Source organism: Mobula hypostoma, chromosome 19 (genome assembly GCF_963921235.1).
Source record: "Mobula hypostoma chromosome 19, sMobHyp1.1, whole genome shotgun sequence".
Lineage (NCBI taxonomy): Eukaryota > Metazoa > Chordata > Chondrichthyes > Myliobatiformes > Myliobatidae > Mobula > Mobula hypostoma.
Window position 1 is genome coordinate 22646753 of NC_086115.1, and position 17918 is coordinate 22664670.

At 44.1% G+C, this 17918-nt stretch overlaps 2 protein-coding genes across 5 annotated transcripts in view; one reads left to right on the forward strand and one right to left on the reverse strand.

Moving 5' to 3' along the window:
• LOC134358903 (catenin alpha-3-like) overlaps nucleotides 1–17918 on the forward strand; it is a 703413-nt gene that overhangs the window by 611098 nt on the left and 74397 nt on the right. The window lies entirely within an intron of this gene.
• The window catches only part of LOC134358901 (leucine-rich repeat transmembrane neuronal protein 3-like), a 338976-nt gene that overhangs the window by 187445 nt on the left and 133613 nt on the right, over nucleotides 1–17918 (reverse strand). The window lies entirely within an intron of this gene.

Consider the following 17918-nt stretch of genomic DNA (forward strand, 5'->3'; position numbering starts at 1 on the left):
TGATGAATGGTAGGGTACTAAGGAGTGCAGTAGAACAGAGGGATTTGGAAATACAGATCATCCATAATCCCCTGAGAATGATTTCACAGATAGAAGGGGTCTTAAAGAAAGCTTTGAGCACATTAGCTTTCATAAATCAAAGTACTGAGTACAGGAGTTGGGATGTTATAGAGGCATTGATTGCGTGGATACTCAGAAGCTTTGTCCCGAGGCTGAAACGGCTAGCATAAGAGGGCACAGTTTTAAGGTGCTTGGAAGTAGGTACAGAGGAGATGTCAGGGGTAAGTTTTTTTACGCAGAGAGTGGTGACTGCGTGGAATGGGCTGCCGGTGACGGTGATGGAGGCGGATACGATAGGGTCTTTTAAGAGACTCCTCGACAGGTACATGGAGCTTAGAAAAATAGAGCACTATGGGTAACGCTAGGTAATTTCTAAGATAAGGACATGCTCGGCACAGCTTTGTGGGCCGAAGGGCCTGTATTGTGCTGTAGGTTTTCTATGTTTCTATGTTATGTTGAAGTCTAAAAGACGATGAGGCCTAATTTGGAGTATTGTGTGCAGTTTTAGTCAGCTACCTACAGCAAAAATGTCAATAAGATTGAAAAAGTGCAGAGAAAATTTACAAGGATGTTGCTAGGACTTGAGTACCTAGGTTATTGGAAAAGGTTGAAAAGATTAGGACGTTATGCCCTAGACAGGTAGAAGATTTGATAGACACATCCACAACCAGGGTGGCGGGGTGGAGATACATCTCTACCAAACAAGGTGCTCCTTTCCTCCACTAGTCCGCAGGTGTAGCACCTGCTTAGCCCCATGTGAAGACATTGGAATAGGTGGTAGATGGTTGAATGTTGCATATCCCAAGTCCTAGCTATGTGATTGCTGATGCCATGCGATCGCTGATGCCAGGCAATCCCTGAGGAGTATTGATAATGGTTGGGATCACCTGTCTTGTAAAGACACTGCCCAGAAGAAGGCAATGGCAAACCACTTCTGCAGAAAAATTTGCCAGGAACAATCATGGTCATGGGACCAGGATTGCCCATGTCATACAACACGGCACATGAAAATGATGATGATACTAAGTTATGAGGGATGTAGATAAGTTTTTCCACTGAGGTTGGCTGAGAGGTCATGGGATATGGATGAAAGGTGAAATATTTAAAGGTGTTATGTAACCGGCAACAATGAATATTAATCGAGACAGGTTTTATGAAAACAACCAAACATTTATTAAACACATGTAAGCGATAAGGGGAAAAAAAAACAAAGGAAAACTTTAACCGGAGGTTAAATAGGAACGCAGCCGTTCATCAACTCCACTCGGCTCTGGTTCTTAAAGCGTTAAATGTGAAAACAGTTCTTAAAGCGATACAATCAGATATAGTTCTTAAAACGATAACTTTGAAAGTCCAGCAGTTTTACGCATTCAATTGGGAGAGACTTCCCTGGAGAACGATTTCTTCACTGACCCACCTTTACTGCCGGTTCTGTCCACAGGATTCCCAATGCCGAAAATAAACAGTTTAAATCAACTGACCTTAAATTCCTTTGAGAGAGAGAGAGAGCCTTGTTGCATGAACTCATTGCGCTATTGCAAGAGTTATCTCGATGCAGGTTCTCTTCAACGAAGACTCAATAAGGTTGATCCTTTATTAAACTGCCAAACGATGCCGACTTCTCTCGATCCTTCACTTCGATGAATTCTTCACTCTCCCTTCAAAACTGTCGGAATTGAGTAAATTGGCACTTCCAGCCACAAATTTCCAGTCCAAGTAATATGGAATCTTTCAACAGGACGTACAACCGTTTTAAAAATGAAACTGCGTCACAAGAACAAACACAACAGAAACGGAGATACAGCATGTTCTACCTGGAAATCTACAAACTCAAAAACCCACTGCGTCACCTGAATCGACCCTTATATAGTCACGGGGCACATGTCATCATGTGACCTCACATCGGCGGGAAAATCACATCAGGTGACCTCCAAAAGACCATTACAGCATTCTCACAAAAAAAAACAGATCTCCTTGAGCATGTAACAAAGGGAATATGAAAATGAACTCAAGTGGTGGAGTAGAGTGTGGAACCAGTTGCCAGTGGAAGTGATGGATGTGTGTTTATTTTCAACATAAGAGAAGTTTGGATAAGGAAGTTATGGGAGGGGCATGGAGGGCTATGGTACGGCTGCAGGTCAATGACACTAGGTAGATTAATAGTTCCACATGGACTAGATGGGCTGAGTGGCCTGTTTCTGTGCGGTAGTGTTCTATGACTCAATGGCAGCAGCAAAGATTGCCCTTCTGCTCTTGAAATAGAACCATGGGGAAGGTAAAACCTCTGATAGAGCAGCTTCCCCTCAATACTGCATGAGAGTTTCGACCTACAGCATGACATCTTTGGAATGTGATCTGAATCAATCCTTTTTAGACTCAGAAACAACGCTGCCTTCTTGCAAATACTGAGATATGAATACTTCAATAGGATCCCCAGTGTGATGAGATTATATAGCTTGTATCCTTCCATCAAAGTTCTGGTTCAAAGTTGAAAGTATATTTATTATTGAAGGACTTACACGTCACCAAACAGACAAAGACTGACAGACAACCAGTGCAAAAGAACACAAACTGTGCAAATAAAATTAAAACTGTCAAAACTGAGAAAGACCCCTCCCTATAGAACACCAGAGGAAGTAATCACCAAATTATTCATGCAGTAAACTGGATGAATAAAGATTTAGTTCAGATTTTTTGGGATGATTTTTGACAGATCAAGGAACTATTTCAGGGAAAATCAAAGGTGAATGGTTAAAAGTCATGCTTTTGTACTTCTTCAATTCGTTGCTGCAGGAGAAATAATTTGTTTCGAATGAATCTCTAATCTGTTGACCATGAAATGGAAGGGCTCATGAGGTTCCTCAGCCATGCTTAGCTGAAATGGTCTTGCCACGGCAAGATGTCTTGCTTGATCTATTCTATTTCCCTCCTGGAAAGATCACACTGTGAACAGTCGGTCAATTGATGAAATGCTAGGCATATACACTGAAGCTGGAAACAATTCCCATTAGGCCTTTAGGGATCAGTGAACGACTGGGGACTATTATATGAATAGATTGGGCTTGGAGACAGCTGCAGGAACAAGGTACGTTAAAAATAATTCACGTTATTTCAAGACAGCTGAATTCAAAAGATAACATCTTCAGAATATGTTAGACAGTGACACAGTAGAGACATAAGGCAGCATTGCTACGGTAGAAGTGGAATGACGGGGTCCTTCCTGGATCGTAAGAAAAGCAAGAGGACATTCAGCCCCTTGAATCTGTTCCTCCATTTAGTGGATAATAAATATTTTCTGTTAACACAAATAACTCCATATACACATGTGACGATATTGGGTTTGCTGACCGCAAGGTCCTAATCTCAAACAAAGACCTTAAGCCCTTTCAGATATAAATAGCCACAAGTACTCTCAATAAAGGAAGATGGTAATGTAACTACCCAATCTTCAAAGACTAATTTACTTCCCCGTTTATTCCCCACTGTGGGTTTAGCAGCCAGTACCCACTATTCAAGTGGTGGGCCCCCTCTCCCTACCAAGGAGAAAATATTTTCAGCTAACAAAGTAGATTAAAACACAGTTCATTTATTTACAGTACTACAAGTTTAAATCTACACACCCATAAAGCACATTTAAAACCAACAGCAGATTTCTCTCTTAAATATTTCCAAGTTCCCACAGAGGATTTCTATCTTACTTACTGCCCGTTGTGCCACTGGTGTTTAGGGCAGCAATGGAGATCCTCCATCTCTCTCTGTCCATATCATTGCACACAGATACACTGCAGAAATATTCGTTATTGCTGTTTCTGTAACAATTTTTTGACCGGTCAGGGTTGTTAGCCCTGAGCTGATCCCCTGAACCTAGAGGACTGGCAACCACTTTTAGTCTGGCATCTATCTTTTGACCTGTTTGGAATACGTGAGCATAACAAGACCTAAAGCACATGGCCCTGACTGCAGCCAACATAAATCTCCAGGTCATTGATGTCTGCAAGCCTCTAAACCCTACGACAGGGCTGTGGTCCTCTTGGAAGATTTCTATCATATATATTTCCAAATTACAAACTATTTCTAAAACACAAGTGATTTCCTAATCATAATGGATTAAGCACAAAGTGTAAAGCATTAAGCATAAAGGATTTCTGAAACATAAATGATTTCCAAAACACAGGAAAAATTCCTATAAACTAAAAAGACATACCAACACATTGCAGATAAACAAATCAGCTATTGAAGAAACCAAAGCTGGAGAATTAAATCTGGTTTCACCCCGTGTTTCTTTGATGTTTCTTAATGTTCATTACTGTATTCCTAATAAGCTTGAATTGCTCTCTACGTTATACAGTTTCTCCCATTGGGGTGACTTTATACACATATGATATTTCCTCAGATAACCTTTTAACAAAAACAGTCAAAGAGCATTTTTGAGATTAATATCTTCACTAGCTACCATTAATGCTGTAAATGTTATGAAGCTAACTTCCTTGAACACATAAACCTTCCAGGCTATAAACATATTAGTTATTGATGTGCTAAATTATATTATCCATCTGTTTTGCAAGCTTCCTTGAACTAAGCAACTTATGACTCAGCTTGTCTGTTTGAAACACCCCAAATTAAACAATCCATCATCTTTTACTGCATCACTGAGCAGTAATTAAGCAAGTACAGCAATTAGTGTCCATCTCTACACAGAGAGTTTTTGCAAAATACAGAGCTTATTTGCAACTTTGTGTTATAGAGAGTGCTTTAACTTCAAGCTGATTACTGCTTTTTATTTACATTTTAAGAACTGAAGACATACTTCCTTTATGACCAAACACTGAAAAAGTAAGTTTACTTACATCTGTTTTGATCTTACAAGTGGTAGATGCTATGTTTAGAAAACAAGGTTAGCAAAAACAATTAACATCAAATATCCATCACACACAGCTTTTTCTCAAAACTGCATCTATCAATAAATTACCAATCTCTGATTTTAGATTAAGAAATTACCAATACTAAACCAATTACCATTTGCAGAAGAAGATACCTGATTACTTCTCTCTTCTACTTGGGAAATGTTGCCTAACTTAAATCCTGAAATATCATGTTTTAATTACATAGTCAAAGTCCTCCAGTTCAATACTCCCACTCATTCTTTTCATAAATTTTGAGGTGTCTGAGGTGTCATTTAACCAGAGCAGAGCCATAACTTTAATCTTCTTGTACACTAATCATCTCAATAGAAATCCTGGGTTTCTATTAGTCTTCTGATTATTTTCGGTAACTGTCCACAATATTTAATGATCTTTATAGGAGGATTGCCATGTCTCTTCAGCACAGGACCTCCACTTCTATTCAGAGCTGTAATCAGTGCAGCAAGTGGAGGCGTGAAGTTCTGAATGAGTACTTAACATTTGTGTTCAAACACGAGACACAGAGAGATGATATGGAGCCAGAGTCACTGAACACTACAGCACCAAAACAAGCCCTTCAGCCCACCTAGTTTGTGCCAGACTATTTATCTTCCTAGTTCCATCGACCTACATCCGGACCATCACCCTCCATACCACTCCCATCCATGTACCTCCCAAATTTTGTTTAATTGTTGAAATGAAACACACATCAAACAACAGGAATTCTGCAGATGCTGGAAATTCAAGCAACAGACATAAAAGTTACTGGTGAACGCAGCAGGCCAGGCAGCATCTCTAGGAAGAGGTGCAGTCGATGTTTCAGGCCGAGACCCTTCGTCAGGACTAACTGAAGGTAGAGTGAGTAAGGGATTTGAAAGTTGGAGGGGGAGGGGGAGATCCAAAATGATAGGAGAAGACAGGAGGAGGAGGGATGGAGCCGAGAGCTGGACAGGTGATAGGCAAAAGGGAATACGAGAGGATCATGGGACTGGAGGTCGGGAAGAAAGACAAGGAGGTGGGGGGGGGCGACCCAGAGGATGGGCAAGGGGTATATTCAGAGGGACAGAGGGAGAAAAAGGAGAGTGAGAGAAAGAATGTGTGTATAAAAATAAGTAACAGATGGGGTACGAGGGGAGGTGGGGCATTAGCGGAAGTTAGAGAAGTCGATGTTCATGCCATCAGGTTGGAGGCTACCCAGACGGAATATAAGGTGTTGTTCCTCCATCCTGAGTGTGGCTTCATCTTTACAGTAGAGGAGGCCGTGGATAGTCATGTCAGAATGGGAATGGGATGTGGAATTAAAATATGTGGCCACTGGGAGATCCTGCTTTCTCTGGCGGACAGAGTGTAGATGTTCAGCAAAGCGGTCTCCCAGTCTGCATCGGGTCTCGCCAATATATAAAAGGCCACATTGGGAGCACCGGACGCAGTATATCACCCCATCAATATATAAAAGGCCACATCGGGAGCACCGGACGCAGTATATCACCCCATCAATATATAAAAGGCCACATCGGGAGCACCGGTCGCAGTATATCACCCCATCAATATATAAAAGGCCACATCGGGAGCACCGGTCGCAGTATATCACCCCATCAATATATAAAAGGCCACATCGGGAGCACTGGACGTCAATATATAAAAGGCCACATCAGGAGCACCAGACGTCAATATATAAAAGGCCACATCGGGAGCACCGGACGTCAGTATATAAAAGGCCATATCGGGAGCACTGGACGTCAATATATAAAAGGCCACATCGGGTCAATATATAAAAGGCCACATCCACCACTTCCACTGCCAGCTCAATCCACACCCTCACCACACTCGGAGGGAAGAAGTTCCCCCTCAGTTTCCCCTTAAACATCTCACTTTCCACCCTTAACCCATGACCTCCAGCTCCAGTCTTACCCAATCTCAGTAGAAAACCTCCTCATGATCTTGTATCCCTCTTTCAAATCTCTTATTGTTCTACTTTGTTCAAGGGGATACAATCCTAACCTATTCAACCTTTTGTTAGAACTCAGGTCCTCAAGTCCCATAATAGCCTTGTAAATTTTCTTTGCACTGTTGCAATCTTATTGATATTTTCCTGAACATTGATGCTAAAGAAGGTAATGAAAGTTGGAAATGGCAAGCGTAAAGGAAGTGATAGGTGGTTCACTTCCACACTTTGGTAGACTTCTGTATTCCCCCGATATATGTTCTTGAAGTTCTCAATGTCATTCCAGGTACTGAAGTGTCACAGCCTGTATGGTACAACAAATCTAAAGTTCATTTCTGTTTGGCATAGGTACGATGGACCAAATGAACATCTCCTGTGTGGTAAATATCTCTGATTCTATAATTCCATAAATACCACTGCTTTCAGCTTTTCTCCATCAAGAAATCATTAAGCTGAAAGGGGACTTCATCTGCATACATTGAAATGTAAGCATGGGACACTCTTTTGCCCATTCACTCCATAATATAAAAGCATTACTGTAGCATGAATCAATGAAATATTACAGTAATGTCGGGAAGTATAAAAGTTAGAAAGTATGGGATGAGGAAATAAGGTATGGATCGCATTATGGACAATTTAAATCTGAAACAATATTTTTACATGATTGTGACAAATGAAGTATTTATAGAGCATAGAACATAGCTCAATACAGTACAGGAAAGGGCCCTTCAGCCCACAATGTTATGCCAAACCAATTAAATTAGTAATAAAATGGGCAACTAAACAAATGCCTTCTGCCAACACAATGTCCATATCCTTCCCCTTTCTTCACATTCATCTGCCCATCTAAATGTCTCTTAAAAGTCCCTAGTGTTCCTGCCTCTACCACCACCCCAGGCAGCACGTTTTCAGGCACCCACCACTGTGTAAAGAACTTGCTCCTCACATCTCCATTGTAATTACCTCTGTCACTTTAAACACATGCCCTCTGGTGTGAGATATTTCAACCCTGGGAAAAAGATATTGTCTGTCTACACTACCTATGCCTCTCATAATCATATAAACCTCTATCAGACCTCCCCTCAACCTCCATCACTCCAGAGAACAAAACCCAAGTTTGTCTAGCTTCTCATGATAGCACATGCCCTCTAAACCAGATAGCATCCCAGTAAAACTCTTCTGCACCCTCTCCATAGCCTCAACATTCTTCCTATAATTGGATGACCAGAACTGTATACAATTCTCCAGATGCAGCCTAACTAGAGTGTTAAATTCTAAGTGGCTTGTTCATGACCGGTGAGGTAGAGTCACAGACAGAATTATAAAGTGGTCACTGGTATTGTGTGTGACATATTTAAATCATTACGTGTATATGTAAAATCTAATAATGCTGATGAATATGTGGAATTTCGGTGGTAAAAATCAGTGCCACTTGTCATTGATCAGTATGGGGATAGATCTGTCAGTTGCAGGAACGAGCTGGCTGGAATTATTCCTTTGTAAGAATACGGCAAAATGTGAAATCAAAGGCTGACTGGGATCAAGGCCACCTTTCCAGTCCAACAAATTTCTTGATAAAATAAACTCTACAAATAAATCATCTTCTTGGATATATACTTGGAATCGAGAATAACTTGCTTCCCTTCTGGCTGTGTTGTACTGAAGCGGCTGATGAGACCAATATGACCCTCTAGCTTTACCACTGCCTGGGCAGGAGATAACTCTACCATGGACAGTCCCACACCTAGCTGTGAAAGGAGGAGGGTTGGGCTTGGAGCTAGTAACCCCATCCCATAAAAACCCAGAGCTCCTGAAATGCCAACCTCATCCCTGGGAGAAGAAGGTTCTTCAAAGATGTGCTATACCTGGAGGTGACTTGAAAGACTGGCCCAGAATAAAAGACTCTAGTGAGCTGCTGTCAGTGGCCTATGCCCCAGTTGGTGTGAAAGGCTTATATACTTGCTGAGGCTGGTAGTTGTGTAGCTTGAGGGATGGTGCGACCCGGATCTGGGCCGTACCCTCCAAATATCCGGACCTGCCTCTCGGTTTTTTTGCACTACCTTACTTTCCATTTTCTATTTTCTATTTATAATTTATAATTTATAATTTAAGTTGTTAATATTTGCTATCGATTTGTACTCCAGGGAGCAGGCAGCGCAGAATCAAATATCGCTGTGATGATTGTACGTTCTAGAGTCAATTGTTTGGCGACAATACAGTAAAGTATAAAGTAAAATGTGCCTTCCAGCCACTTATGCTGGGTTTCCATGTGCTCTGGACAAATGCAGTCCTGATGTAGGGTCTGAGCCCAAAATGCTAACCATTTATTCCCCTCCATAGATGCTGCCTGGCCTCCAACATTTTGTGTGTGCTATTCTGGATTTCCAGCATCTGTAGAATCTCTTGAGCTTATGAGGTGTTCAATGCAATACCAAATAATTCCTCTGTATTTTGGGTTATTAAAGGTCAGTAGAGATGTCACACTTTTTCTGGGACAGCCTAAACACCCAGAGATCGTTGTCTGTTATCAGCACCTTACTGCTACTTACGTTAGCTTGGGAGATAACACTGACCTTGGTTCACTTACCCCGCCAGCAGATTTGAAGTATTTTGTGGACACGGCATGGGTGATAGCTTCACTGCTTTTAGATGCTTATCCAAAAGGACAGGGTCACTCTGCCCAGTGAACTGAGAGCTTTGTGGTGGTCCTACATCAGATAATCAAATCAAAGTCTGTCCTGATTTACTGAAGGCAGCGGTGGATTTCATCACCAACTCCTATCAATGCTGAGGGGTGGCTTGCACGATATGGGAAGTGGCCTGTGTTTTCCAGGGTCTCACTGTGGACCTTTACTGTCACAGGGAGGTATTACAGGACAGGAACAGGTAGCTAAATATTAAGAGTATGGGACAATCTATCAAAGAATGAGTCAAGGATGACTCAGCGTTCAGCTTCGTGAAGAGTGCAGATGAAAGCATTATCTACATGCTGCAGTTCAGTGACTGAAATTATGATGACCTTAGCTTTGGAGTGGAGGTGACACAGACTGAATAGTTTATCAGTTTCCCCTGTCGTTAGCTTCACTTGTGCAGGAAGCTTATTGATGGTGAGATGCTGCATCCCATGAGAAAGATTTGTAAATGTATTAGAGCAATGATTTGGCCGTGGTGGACACCAGTCCGCATTGAGAATGGCTTTGTTGGGGATCTGTTGATTAGGATCATAACTCTCAAACTGTCATGTAACAAATTTAAGATGGAATTTAAGACAGGCACCCAATATTGAGAAGAATCGCCCATGGTCTCTCTCAATTGAAAGGATTTATAAACTAGTGGTTATTACCAAAGATCAGTGAATATAAAACAGCCTCTGATACATTGTCATCTCAAGCCTATTTCCATTCTAGTCAGGTATCAAAGAGGCTTGTGACTAGTTAAAACTTCATAGGGAAGAAGTAATTAAATATCTGATCATTACTTGGCAAAATGTTGGGAACCATAAAATGGTGGCCAATGTTAATAGTCCAGAGTGAATATTTAAATGTAAGCTCTGTTTTAACAATTATGCACCTCCCTACTTTCTACTTTCCAGTGTCAGATTTCAGAAAGGCCTTCAGAAAGAGAACTAAACTATATACATCAAGAAATATTCACAGCTTAATAGTAAGTTTAAATGTACACCCATCTGTTCATTGTTGCTAAAGCAAATTGACAGTGTCTGAATACTGAGAAAACAGCAAACTAACTACAAATTACTGAGTACCCGAGTGGATATGGAAATAACAACAATAACCAACGGTGTTCTAATGAAGCATTTAATAAATAAATTGTCAAGTTTCTGAATTGGAAATTGGAGTGCGATAGAAAGGCTGTCAGAATAAAATGAAGATGAAAAATAGAACAAATGAACAAAATGAGATTGGTGGATGTTTGACTAAATAAGCTCACATTCTGTTTTTCCATTCCTATGCGTTCAGTAATAGCTATTCATTTTGTCAATGTGCTAACTGACTGCGATAGGTCAATCTTCCAGGGAGCTTGAATTTCTTCATTGCAGAAGTTTTCCACAAGTGCAATTCGACTGTTTTGAGTTAAAGTGCAATAAATGCCACTCCACTCCTGTGATGAATGAGTGTTGCTCTCCATTGTTTGCTCAGTCAGAAATCCTGCGGAGCCCATTTTGGTGACAGGGCAATGAACTGCAAACTCACACAAATTCTCTGAGCTAATGGTGATTCATACACATGCCATGCAAATAAAATGTGTTACTTGGTGCTCTGATTTATGAGATCCATCGGTTTAGATGTCTCATTGCCAATAAGTTGCAGATCAACGGCCTCGAAGCAGAAACGTCACAATGGTTTAATCTGAGAGTTTGCCTATGTTTCACCACTGTTGTATAGTGCTGATTCCACAACATCCAAGGTGCTATCTGCTAGTGTGGTACAATTTTAGCTAAGTTACAATGGTGGAGTTTGATTTGTTAAATAATTCTGCTGACTCTACACTGAGCAATTACCTCACTATGTTATTGTACCATGTCAGAGGTTTTCCATTTAATCCTGGCACACAATATGTCCGGATATCGGCTTTGTAAGTGGATAATTTGGTTCTTCAAGGATATGTTGTCTGCTTACGTCAGTCCAAAAACACAAAATGCTGGAAGAACTCAGCAGATCAGGCAGCATCTATGGAGAGGGATGAACAGTTAATATAATAGGCCGCCCCTTCACAAGCCTGATCCAGGACCTTGGCCCGAAATGTTGGTTATTCATTCCTCTCCATAGACACTGTCTGAGCTGCTGAGTTCTCCCAGCATTTTGTGTTTGTCTGTCTGAATTTCCAGCATCTGTAGAATTCCCTGTGTTTATGTTAGTCTACAGTTAGTTGAGGCTGAGATGTTAGGAGAGTAATATCAGGATTGTGAGATGGGTTAATATACTTTGCTCCCTTTGTGGTCCTCGTTTGTCTACCTGCAACTGTGACAATCTATTCTGCAGCAACGCACACAAAATGTCAGAGTGTCAGGCACCATCTATGGAAATAAATAAATGGTTGACGTTTCAAGCCAAGACCTTCATCAAGACCTATTCTGTATTCTATTTTCCTTTCACTACCTCGCTACACTTAGGTATGAAGTCACTTTTCTGGATGCCACACAAACAGAAGAGTTTCACTATATCTCAGCACATGTAACAATAATAAACCAATTCCAACGTTATACATACCTGCACAATAATCTCCAAACATTAGCCCAGTGGGGTCAGATTTTAACTCTTTATTCTAATGGAACTGCTTGACCTAGAATTATGTTGGGTTCTGGCTCTACTTGCTGATATGAAATTGCAGGAATTTGTTTTCAAACCCTGCCTCAGAAATTTCCATCTCTGTTCCCTGCTTGATGTATCTGGGTTGCAAAAGGACAACGAGCTCAGATCCATTTCAGATTTATTGAGTTGTTAATCTTATTGCAGATGTTTCTCGGGGTATAAAACTTGCATTTCTTACCCATTCTGATCTATAAGTGACTCCATTGAGCCTCGGAAGCCTAGGGACATACAGCGTGAAACCAGGCCTTCAGCACACCAAGTCTGCATGGGCAATCAAGCACCTTTTTCTAATAATCTCCATGTTATTCCACCCTCAATCCAGCAACCTCCCCACCTTTGCATCAGTTATAATCTACCATTCGCCTACATAATGGGGATACGTTACTGTGGACTGTTAGCCTATTAACCCACAGTGAGAAGTGGAAGGAAATTATAACACATGTCGAATTAGCAGCTGCAGGACATCCTTTGAGGGGAGGATGAGCACAGACAGGAGTAGTGGTCCACAGAGGTGCCAATGACTTAAGCAGGAGCACTGTTGTTCTCCCTAGAGCATTAAATGCTGAGGGAAAACCTGATAGAGGTTTTGAAATTAATGAGAGGCATAGTAGGGTAAACAACCAGAATTTCTTCCCCAGGGTATAAATGTCAAACACCAGAGGACATGCTTTTAAGGTTGAGGGAGGGAAGCTTGAAGGCGATGTGAAGGACAAGTTTTTAAACACAGAGCGGTAGGTGTCTGGAATGTGTTACTAGAGGTATTGAAGGAAACAGGTAGATTGGTGGAGCTTAATTGTTTTAGATGGACGCATACATATTATGGGAACAGAAGGATATTGTCACCGGGTTCAGATATGGCCCAGGTGTGGAGTGAGAGACACTGAAGCAGGTCGATAGTTCACAAAACTTTAATGTGAGCGGTGTTAAAGGGAAAATGAAACAATAAACGCTAGGCCAAACAGGGCCGTTAACTAAAACTCTCAAATGGGAAATGAAGCCTACACAGCAGCTGCAAAGAACATCTGATTATTAAACGAATACCGTTACTCTTCAGAGTCAGTTGACTCGACAGTCCAATTTCTCAGGTAAGGCTGATACAAGCATAAGAGAAGCATTGTTGTGCTCTGTCCAAGTCTCGACAAGCACTTCGACGATAAGTATGGAGTTAAATACTATCACGATTAAATAATAATTAGCTGACACATGCAAATTCACAAGCGCAATTGCCGTATCTACTACACTGTTGAATCCCTGCTTGTGACAGGGCCCCCTCTGTAGGTGCAGCCCCTGAGGTGCCACAGACCTGTGTCCGCTGAAAATTCCGGATCAGCGACTTGTCCAAGATGTCCTTCGCTGGGATCCAAGTACATTCTTCTGGGCCATACCACACCCAGTCCACAAGGTACTGGACCTTACCACGTACCCAGCGGGACGCCAGGAGGTGCTGCACAGTATAGACAAGGGAACCACCTACCAAGCAGGGAGGAGGGAGACGTGGGGTGACCGGGGCCAGGGGAGAGGTAGTAACTGGCTTGAGCTGGGAAACATGGAATACTGGGTGGATTTTCAGTAATGCTGGTAGACGCAATCTATAAGATACCTTGTTGACATCCTTTTCCACTACAAATGGTCCCATGTAGCGTGGTGCCAATTTCCGGTTCTCAACTTCCATGGGAAGATCCCTTAATGCCAACCAGACCTCCTCTCCTGGCTTGAATGGCCTTACCTGTCGACGGAGCTGATCAGCCTGCGGGGAATGCTGTTTCTGGGCGTTGTTTCAGCAGAGAAGCCCTGGCTCGTCACCAGGTGCGCTTGTAGCGCTGGATCAGCTGTTCAGCAGCAGGAACTCCTGCGTAGATCTCCTGATCAGGGAAGAGTGGGGGCTGGAATCCCTTCTGGCATTCAAAGGGAGACATACTGGTGGAGGACGACTGCAGGTTATTGTGGGCGATTTCTGCCCAAACCAACTGGGAGCTCCAGGACGTGGGGTTTGGAAGAGGCAAGACAGTGCAGGGTTGTCTCCAACTCCTGGTTCACTCTCTCAGTCTGGCCATGAGATTAGGGGTGGAAGCCAGATGAGAGGCTGGCCGTGGCTCCTACAGAGAGCAGAAAGCCTTCCAAAAGCGAAGTGAACTGTGGTCAATGATCAGACACTATGTCTTGAGGAAAGCCAGGGAGCCTGAACACATGTTGAACCATGAGTGTGGCAGTCTCACGAGCCGATGGGAGCTTGGGGAGGGCAATGAAGTGGGCAGCCTTGGAAAATCGATCCACAATGACCAAAATGGTGGTGTTTCCATTAGACGGGGGCAGACCAGTGATGAAATCTATGAGAGGTGGGACCACGGGCGGTGGGGCACAGGCAGTGGACAAAACAGACCTGCAGGATGCTGGCATGATGTCTTGTTCCGAGCGCAGGTGGGGCAGGCAGATACAAAATTGTGGACATCCTGGGACATAGATGGCCACCAAAATTGTCTCTTTATGAACTCCTGAGTCCGTTGCATTCCCGGATGTCTAGCCAGACAGGAGGAATGAACCTATTCCAACACTTTGGAACGCACCGCAGCAGGGACGAACAGCAGGTTGGGAGGAACCCCATCCGGGTCTGGATCTGATCGTTGGGCGGCCCTCACCTCTGCCTCTAGTCCCCAGATCACCGGAGCAGCGATACATGAGCGAGGAAGAATGGGCTCTGGATTGGCATTGTCCTCAGATCTGTCAAACCGCCAGGAGAGAGTGTCGGCCTTTGTATTCTTGCTGCTGGGACGATAAGTGAGGATGAATTTGAACCGTGTGAAGAAGAGCCCACTGGGCTTGACGAGAGTTGAGTCTCTTAGCATCCTCAATATAGGAGAGGTTCTTGTGATCTGTCCAGACCAAGGATGGATGCTCTGCCCCCCTTAGCCAGTGTCACCATTCCTCTCGTCCTCCTTGACAGCCAGAAGCTCCTGGTTCCCGACGTCATAATTCCTCTTGGCCGAGACAAGCGACGGGAAAGAAAGGCACAAGGGTGCCGACTATCCGCAGACGAGCGCTGAGAGAGGACAGCTCCAAAGCCTACATCGGATGCATCCACCTCGACAATGAATGGCTGAGAAGGGTCTGGGCGTTGCTGCAGTGGGGCAGTGGTGAAACGTCGCTTTAGCTCGGAAAATGCTTGGTCGGCATCGTCCGTCCAATGGAATCCTGCCGAAGTCTTCTCGGTGACTGCATTAATTGGAGCCACGATAGAGTCGAAATTCCAGATGAAACGGCGATAAAAGTTCGCAAACGCCAAGAAGCGCCGTCCGTACCTGTTCGACTGTAGATGGTTTGGGCCACTCTGAAACTGCCTGAACTTGACTAGGGCCCATTTAAACACTGGATGGGGTAAGTATATAGCCCAAAAACGACACCTGGTCTTCTCAGGGTTGGCATACAGGTCGTTTTCAAGAGAGCGTCTGGGTACTCTCTGGACATGCTGGACGTGCTCCTGAGGGAGTTGGGTGGAAAGGTGGATCTTGCCGGTTCCCAGAGATCAACTGTCCAGTGCCTTGACGTTGATCGTTTCTCTTAATTTCTGAGTTAGAACTCCCCATCTTTGAGCAAGAGAGATGTCCATGAGATTCCCGACTGCACCAGAGTCGATAACTGACCCATCAGGATTCCCCTCCCTGCTGACGGATATTTTCTTTTACTGGACGCTTGGGACATGCCGCCCGGAGGTGGACTGGATCACCACAGTTTAGGCAGGAACCTGTTCTCCGGCGCCACGCTCGTTCCTCCTGAGACAGGCGCATGAGACGTCTCAACCCAAGCAAGGCTGCAGGCCCGGATGGTGTCAGTACCAGGGTGCTCAAAGCCTGTGCCCCTCAGCTATCTGGAGTACTTCGCCATGTATTCAACCTGAGCCTGAGGCTCCGGAGGGTTCCTGTACTGTGGAAGACGTCCTGCCTTGTCCCTGTGCCGAAGACGCCGTGCTCCAGCGGCCTCAATGACTACGGATCGGTGGCATTGACCTCCACATCATAAAGACACTGGAGAGACTTGTTCTGGAGCTGCTCCAGCCTATGGTCAGGCCACACTTAGACCCCCACCAGTTTGCCTACCAGCCCCGACTAGGAGTTGAGGATGCCATCGTCTACCTGCTGAACCGTGTCTTCACCTATCTGGACAAGCCAGCGAGCACTGTGAGGGTCATGTTTTTTGACTTCTCCAGTGTGTTCAACACCATCCGCCCTGCTCTGCTGGGGGAGAAGCTGACGGCGATGCAGGTGGCAGCTTCCCTGGTATCATGGATTCTTGATTACCTGACTGGCAGACCACAGTACGTGTGCTTGCAACACTGTGTGTCCGACAGAGTGATCAGCAGCACTGGGGCTCCACAGGGGACTGTCTTGTCTCCCTTTCTCTTCACCATTTACACCTCGGACTTCAACTACTGCACAGAGTCTTGTCATCTTCAGAAGTTTTCTGATGACTCTGCGATAGTTGGATGCATCAGCAAGGGAGATGAGGCTGAGTACAGGGCTACGGTAGGAAACTTTGTCACATGGTTTGAGCAGAATTATCTGCAGCTTAATGTGAAAAAGACTAAGGAGCTGGTGGTAGACCTGAGGAGGGCTAAGGCACTGGTGACCCCTGCTTCCATCCAGGGGGTCAGTGTGGACATGGTGGAGGATTACAAATACCTGGGGATAAGAATTGACAATAAACTGGACTGGTCAAAGAACACTGAGGCTGTCTACAAGAAGGGTCAGAGCCGTCTCTATTTCCTGAGGAGACTGAGGTCCTTTAACATCTGCCGGACGATGCTGAGGACGTTCTACAAGTCTGTGGTGGCCAGTGCTATCATGTTTGCTGTTGTGTGCTGGGGCAGCAGGCTGAGGGTGGCAGACACCAACAGAATCAACAAACACATTCGTAAGGCCAGTGATGTTGTGGGGATGGAACTGGACTCTCTGACGGTGGTGTCTGAAAAGAGGATGCTGTCCAAGTTGCATGCCATCTTGGACAATGTCTCCCATCCACTACATAATGTATTGGGTGGGCACAGGAGTACATTCAGCCAGAGACTCATTCCATCGAGATGCAACACAGAGTGTCATAGGAAGTCATTCCTGCCTGTGGCCATCAAACTTTACAACTCTTCCCTTGGAGGGTCAGACACCCTGAGCCAATAGGCTGGTCTTAGACTTATTTCCTGGCGTAATTTACATATTACTATTTAATTATTTATGCTGCAACTGTAACGAAAACCAATTTCCACCGGGATCAATAAAGTATGACTATGACCATGATCCCCACTTGCAAAGGCTCCTCCATGTCTGTGGACTGGGGGCTGGATGGTTAGGGAGGGGGAGAGGGTGAGGAAAGACAGGGATCAGGCGGCGCCTAGGAAGTTTGAAACATTCTTTCCCTGCGCCACTCAGTCACCCACTCCAATTCAAATAGCCGGATTAATCAGGTCATCTAGACTATCCTGCTCGTCCTGGACTGCGATCTCATGCCGGACCCCTGCGTTTAGTCCACGCTGGAAGGCAGTGATGACAGATCTCTCATTCCATCCCATCTCTACTGCAAGGGTACAGAATTTGATTGCATTGGCTCTCACTATTCCTTTGCCTTGGCGCAGGTCCAAGAGTGCAGGGGCAGCCTCCTGACCCCGTACTGGAAGATCAAAAATCCTCCTTAACTCCA